Consider the following 7,668-nt stretch of genomic DNA (forward strand, 5'->3'; position numbering starts at 1 on the left):
TGCCACCATTCAAGAAATACCTCTAAAAACATAATTGACCCACCCATTTCCAACTTTCGACATTTTTCACATATGACCCTCTGTTCTACTCGTAAAACTCGGTTGATATTGAAGTATCTTTGTTTGATGTAGAGAATGCAATACAATCGTTGAAGTGGAGCAGTGAAGCTGGGCCAGATGAAATTAAAACGTTGGTAGTGAAAAAGTGTTCAACTGCATTTGTACGGCCTAATTGGTTGTTGTAGCTTTGATGATTGCAAGATGAATTTCAAATGATTAGAGTTGTTTCGTTCCGTCTATATTTTTACGTCAGTACAGACTTCTGAATAATGAAAATGCATTGTTTACAATGCAATTTGTTTATTTTCCATTTGAAGAGCTCATACAGCAATATGTCAGGCAAAGTTCACTGGTGAAGATTTTGACTGGTTAAAGTCAACTTAACGAAATATCATTCCACGAACTCTTGCTGGTACAAAAAGGAGGCTACATACAGCTTACGTCGGTATTCGGTTGAGATGCAAACCACACTGGAAATGAGTTTTCTATTCAGATGACAAAGTCTATACATAAAGTCTGTCTTCGATAACTTACACATTTGTAAGCAATTCCTTCGATAACTTTAACGACTATTTCGCAAGCTGCATTTGACGTTGCATCGATCAACTTACATGCCACTTTCTCTCCAATTTGGTTTCCTGACTTTTTTCCGTCTTTTTTGTTCGGTTTCTTGCTCTGACCATAACGGTTTCAAACAAATTTCAATAAACACTGCTGACAGTCAATGAAAATAAACTACCAGGTATAGCCAATCAACAAAGAAATCTGTATCTGTTATTGGCCATACCTGGTAGTTTAAATTCATTAGAGCTCGGACAGTTTCGTTCCAAAATCAAAAATTTCCGTTTTGGTTCAATCTGTTTCAAAGTGCAAAACGGAATTAAACGGTCTTAATAGAATGGAACGTAATAAACGGAATATGAATCGTTCACGAAGTTCGTTTTAAAACAATTCATATTCAAAACTCAATCTAGTAGTCGATGAAGTATAAATTCAAAATTGGTTCAGAAATTTTGTAGCTTGCCCTTGTTTCATACAGTATTTGTTATTGATTTCGATTGAGTAATGGAAAGTATCTTGAATATACGGTCTCAGAATGAAATAGAAAGCGCACCGATTGTCATTTACGTTCCCGGAAAGGAACATATCAGTTCGACACCCAAAAAACCTCGCGCATTGGTCTATCAATTTTTCGAGTGGGAACAAGAATTGGCACGTTATAAATGCATTCTGTGCGGGTATGAAAGCACAATTTCTCGAATATTAGTTGGCTGTAAATTTCACCCAAAAATTAATTAAATTACAGAAAGACATACGCCATTCCCAAATCCGGCGGTACTGGTTCCCTCAATAATCACATGATTCGTAAACATCAAGGTGAATTCGACAATGCGAAACGAACCAAATCTGAAAACGATGCGTCGTCTTCTCAACGAGGAACTGAAGACCTTCAAGTCGGATCGGCTGATGACAAAATATCGAGTGAAGTTTTCCGTCATAAGCTCATCGTTTTTATAGTTTGTTGCGACGAACCATTCACTTTGACGGAAAATCAGTACTTCAGAGATCTGATTAACTATGTGTCCGGAAAGAACAATGAATGCAGTCTTTTTTGCGCTAAGACCACTAAAAAGCTTATCACCGATCTGTACGAAGAATATAAATCCGACCTGAAGACAGCTCTTCAAAATAATGAATCCAAAATCAGCTTCGTCATAGATGGTTGGACGTCATCCAACATGCATCCATTTCAAGGAGTCATAGCTAGATGGATCAACAATGAATGGGAATTGTGTGCGACCGTTATCGATTTGACTATATTGCAAGGCAGTCATGAAGGAAAAAACCTGGCTGATGCGTTTTGGGCTGTTTTGAAGGATTTCGGTCTCATTGACAAGCTTTTGAGTATCACAACCGACAATGCTTCGAATATGGATACGTTATTCGAAGAACTGGAGAAGCTTTTCCGTGAACTCGGCATACCATTCGACTCCAAGAATTTCCGAATTCGATGCTTTGCTCATATCATGAACCTGTCGTGTCGTGACATGATAAATTCCGTTGGCGATGGTCCTGCAACTGAATATCCCAGTGACAGCGATAGTGAGGACGAAGGGCACGAAAGTTCGTCGCAACGGAATAAAGTCCTACCAGTCGTTGCGAAAATGCGAAAAGGAGTCGTGGCGATTCGATCATCACCGCAGCGACGTGAACTTCTCGCCAGACAATGCGTTGCCGCCAATATTGCACCGAAAGTGGTCTTGCGCGATGTTTTTTTTTTGTATCTAATGCTCATTTATTTTCCAAAATCATTTTAAAATCAATTCAAACCTAAATTTGTATCATAATATGAAACAAATTCCACCCATGGAGTGGCTTCTAATCTTAACAAAAGTTACCCTAATCTATTTATCCAGAACCATGGAAACTGGCCTGATTCAGGAGAAACAGGAGAAATATAACTTAAATAGTAAATCCACATATAAAACACTTCATCTAATCCTAAATCCAATTCATTGTTTTCCTCGAACATGCCAATAAATTTTCGAGAATAACTCTTCTTCATCTGAGTACGTTTTTTTCAGATTTTCTATTTCTGTCTTCAGTCCAGTGCATTGCAGGATATGTTCTGATGTTTGGTCCTCATTTCTGCAGAACGTACATAGAGGGGAAGGAACCAATTTCATTCTATTCAAATGTTTGTAGAGCAGGTCGTGTCCCGTTACTTTCCGAAAATTCGCAACATATGTCTGTCTAACATTTGATTTCACAATTTTCGGGTTGATTATTGACCACGTCTTTCCTTCGGACATTTCGCTATTGTGTATTGTGATTCTGTTTTCTACGTTCTGTTTGATCATTATTTTGTTTGCGTTGAATTCCATATTCCGTAATTTTGATCCTTTTTTATTCGTGAACTTTCGAACTTTATTGCGCGATGTTCGAACACGGTGGAATTCCACTCATCAAATGTTGGAACGTGCAAAGGATTTGAAAGAACCATTTGACCTGACACTACGTTCGATTCCGAAAAAGCGCAAATACGTCTTGGATGAGTTGGAGTGGGAGAAAGTCGACGATCTGCTCGAACTGCTTCAACCGTTTCGAGAGGCAACTGAAATGCTATCGAACGAACATTCTCCGACATTGTCTAGAGTTGCAATTGTGTACCAAGCGCTTTTCGATCACCTGGAAAAATTCAAATCGAACCACCAAGACCTGTCCGAACCATCGTCAAAGAGAGCAAAACGTAACTGTTCGTTTACAACCGTGCCGTCGCCTTGGCTGTCACAAGCTGCTCAGAAAGGATTAGAAAAGCTGGAAAAGTACTACCCGTCAACCGATGGACTAGTACACATCGTCAATACAAGTAACTCCGAGGTAATTAGATTTCACTGGCAACTGTCACCTTAAATTCTGGTTAGTTTTAGATCCTCGCTGTAAACTGGTTTGGTTCAAGGCGACTGGATGGCCGAAGGAGTGGGTTGACCATAGCAGAAAATGTTTTACCGATTTTTACAAATCCCATTACAAACCAAAGAACTCCACACAAGATGAGAACGTCCAATGCACGTCATCGAACACACAGCCGAAGAAACATTATTTTGCCGATTTGTTCTCCAGTCAAATGAAAAATTATCAGAAAGTATCGATAGACGATGAAGTGAAAGTATATTTAACTGAGGCGGTAGTGGACCCTGAACTTTTGATCGAAGAAAAAACGGGAATCAATGGAGTCTTGGGATGGTGGAAGGAAAGTTGACGCAGCGATTTTACATCGAAAAATTTGATTTAATTTCCCCAACTCTTTTTCTGTTTACAGATACACCAGAATGAATTTCCAAACCTTGCGAAAATGGCACGAGATTTTTTGGCCGCATCTGGTACAGGAGTTCCCGTCGAACGACTCTTTTCATCTGGCCCCGACGTTATCTCAAACAAACAGCAAGCAATGACAGCGGATACTATACGAATGCGAATTTGTCTGAAAGCATGGTTGAGAACAAAAGGTTCGGTCAATGCAGCCATTACGAAAGCAATTGCTTACAAGCTCGGTCTCGGTAACGAGTCGGTAAAATAATTTTTTAAAACCCACCTTGCATTCTTGTAAAAATTGAAGATCCAAAGAAAGAAGGCATGCACTCGCATGTCGAAATAAAAAAATTTGAAGCCAGCAGACAACAAATTGTTTTTTCTGTGTTTGCGGACTTGACAGATTACTCCATTTTGATGGATCAAATAATTGTCGTTTTGGATCGAAACGGCTCGATCATATGGTTAGGTAAAACAGTTCTCTTCCGAATCGTTTCGAATCATTGTTTTTGGTACAATAATCAAAAAACATGTAACGAATTGGAACGTTCCGAGCTCTAAAATTCATTGCTGCGCGTAATTAAGCTTACCATGGTTTTTATTCTTTCACTGGATGAAAAGACGCTAACTTTGCAAATTCGATTATCCGTACGAAACGTTAGATGTGATGACAAATATCACACTCAGTTGATAAATCATTTGTCGAATTTTTGTAAGTACTGTTATCAGTTCACCAAATATCGCTCATACGCCATAAAATTTAAACATGTGACTCGCTAAAATTTAATCAAAATCACGGTTGGCTTGAATAAAAGCTCGAAATTTAAGAATTTTTCAGAGCCGTGTTATGTGTTTATGATTACGTTGCGAGTAAGCGAAAACTTTTTGGGATTTCCCCAAGACTTTGCAGTAGTTGTAAGTCATATTTCTGTTTGTTTTTTTAAAGAAAGAAAAGGTCGACAGCAGTCATTTTCCGTTTTGTTGGACTTATAGATTTCTGGTAAAATGTTATGAATGTGAGTTAGGGATGCAAGTACTATTCAACTGCATAACTCTTGAGTAGTTTCTGTCAACGACCATTGGCCAAAGTGACGGCTCGACACCCCTAAAACTCACCTGTGAAAAGATCCGAGATGGAAGTTTACATTCTCATTTTCTTTATTAAAAGCGAAAAAAAAGGCTGTGTGGGTATTAGGGCATTTGACATTGATTATATTTACCTTACTATGCGGAAATGAGCTTGGTCATGAATATTGTAATCGGCGTGTAATGAGAACGACATAGTTTTGTATAACTAGGTCGATCTACTTACACGAAAACGATGAGTGCACATAACCATTTTGCGTAATGTTTATGTCACCGATATTGAATGAATGTGTAAGACTGATTATATAAATAAGCGATTTGTACTATGTATAGAGAGTTAATTTTAAGCAGTTGAATAAAGTGGACGTAAAGTCCCAAAACCAACCAATAGGCTTTTCTTTAATTCCCACATGGGGGCTCATACCGGTCAGACTCTACGCAATGGGTCTGATTGGGCCAAAAAATTGTTTCAAAGATTAAAGTAAAGTGAATGTAGTGTTATGAATTTCGGTGAAATTTACTGTGCAATATCAAGTTGGTTGCTTTGTAATATTGTATGATTTAATGGTCGAATTGATACAAAGACGGTATTCAATTTTCGAGTTGATGTGGCGATAGAATTCAATGGTCGAGTTGGTGCAATGGTCGAATTGGTGTTCAAATATGACGTTGGTTACAAGTAACGGTGGTGCACAGGGGATGGAAATTCATACACAAAATACGGAGATCTAAGAGGAGACAACACTTGGTTGGTACAGACAACATTTGGTTGGTACAGAGACAACATTTGGTTGGTGCAGAGACAACAGTTAGTTGGGCAGAGACGAGATTTTTATGGCTTGATATTCGATGGAAAATCCTGGCAGAGGGCTTGGTACACGATGGAAAATCCTGGCAGATGGCTTGGTACACGATGAACTGGTGCACGAAGAACGGTGAAAACTAGTGAAAATTCGATGAGACATTGGATGGACAAATGGTCAGGTATGAATGTGAATTAATTTTTGATAAAAGTGAATCTTCACGGGTTAATTAAAATCCCACTTCTGACACCAATGTGAGTTATATAAGAGGAATGATTCTAGAAGAATTTGGTGTTTGTAAAATTTTGTAGAGAAATATTGAAAGAGAGTAATAATCACGAAATATCGAGGTCACGAAAGAATTTTTTTTTCTTCCGATTGTGTAAAATTTAATTTTGATTTCGAGGTTGGTCAGTTATTTAATTTACGATGTATATAGAGTAATGTGAAAATATGTACAATGAAGAAATGATGCGATATTATTGTTTTGATGACGCGATCTGATTTTGCTGACTTTATTTTTTGATATTTTGAATGCTGAAATAAAAATGCGAAAATGCGGAATTTGAATGTTTTGGAAAGTAACTTAAGTTGACGTGAATTAAAAGTTTAGTAATTTGATAATATGAATGACCTTATGATTTATAAAATGTTTTGTTGACGATGAATAATTTTTTTTAATGAAATTATGATGTACGATGATGTTGAACTTAAAGTTTTTATGAGAAGTTTACATTATTGAAAGTGAATTAATGTTGATCGAAGAAAAAAATTGATTTTTTCGAAATGTTTGGTTAAAGTTTGAAATACTAATTTTGAAATTTTTAGATGTATTTTTTTTAGAAGATTATCATTATGAAGAATGAGTTTTGATGTGAATTTGAGTTTAATTTAAATTTGATGGAGGAAGCATGTAATGAAGTTTATGGTTACAAAATTGAGTGAATTATGATGATGTATGTAATTGAGTATCAATAAGCATGACCAACGAATACGGATATATTTTTGAATATTACGAGGTATAATTTCAATTCTGATTTTTGCTTCTATGACGATGGGTTCGAATCTAAATCTTTGACTTTTGTGAGAATTTTTATTTGAATTTTTGTTTTTTTATAAAATTGATTTTTTTTGTTTTGTGTCCGTCGAGGGCGACTGGACAGTCGAATGGCCGAGTGTGGGTATTAGGGCATTTGACATTGATTATATTTACCTTACTATGCGGAAATGAGCTTGGTCATGAATATTGTAATCGGCGTGTAATGAGAACGACATAGTTTTGTATAACTAGGTCGATCTACTTACACGAAAACGATGAGTGCACATAACCATTTTGCGTAATGTTTATGTCACCGATATTGAATGAATGTGTAAGACTGATTATATAAATAAGCGATTTGTACTATGTATAGAGAGTTAATTTTAAGCAGTTGAATAAAGTGGACGTAAAGTCCCAAAACCAACCAATAGGCTTTTCTTTAATTCCCACAGCTGCAAAGTGCAACCAGTAAAAAAACGATCTTTCAAAAAACAAATATTTACAATAAATAAAAATCATCAATTCTATTACGTCCCAAGGTCCCTAAAATGCAACTAGAATTTCTTCGTTGAATCGCAATGGAAACCTTCTGTCCATAGATTCCCATAGATTCCCCAGAAGCCTTTTGCATTAATGATCCCAATTTCTTTATAAATATCTTTGTCTCAGGACCCATGCTACCTAGTGATTCAAAAGCAATAGGTGTGAATAAATAATTATCTTTTACACTTTCATTTAAAGTTTGTTCAGTCCCACCGTGTAACATGTGTAAATCCAAGTAATTATTCCGACATAGTGAAAGAGAATGTCGTCATTTTAAGCATCGTTGCGTACTTCTTCGTTTTATCGCGTTCAGTGCAATTTTTA

The 7,668-nt window shown here is 36.7% G+C and overlaps 2 long non-coding RNA genes across 2 annotated transcripts; both read right to left on the minus strand.

The window, feature by feature from the left end:
* Positions 1-357: 357 nt before the first annotated feature.
* Positions 358-4,549, minus strand: LOC119079243. The gene is made up of 3 exons (XR_005088142.1): positions 4,464-4,549; positions 595-735; positions 358-530 (listed from the first exon to the last, which is right to left on the minus strand). It is a non-coding gene; the product is annotated as an uncharacterized LOC119079243 (long non-coding RNA).
* A 558-nt stretch (positions 4,550-5,107) lies between these two features.
* LOC119079244 lies at positions 5,108-7,074 on the minus strand. The gene is made up of 3 exons (XR_005088143.1): positions 7,064-7,074; positions 6,976-6,979; positions 5,108-5,356 (listed from the first exon to the last, which is right to left on the minus strand). It is a non-coding gene; the product is annotated as an uncharacterized LOC119079244 (long non-coding RNA).
* Between the last annotated feature and the right edge of the window lie 594 nt (positions 7,075-7,668).

The sequence above is a fragment of the Bradysia coprophila genome, unplaced genomic scaffold (genome assembly GCF_014529535.1).
Source record: "Bradysia coprophila strain Holo2 unplaced genomic scaffold, BU_Bcop_v1 contig_313, whole genome shotgun sequence".
NCBI classification, from domain to species: Eukaryota; Metazoa; Arthropoda; class Insecta; order Diptera; family Sciaridae; genus Bradysia; species Bradysia coprophila.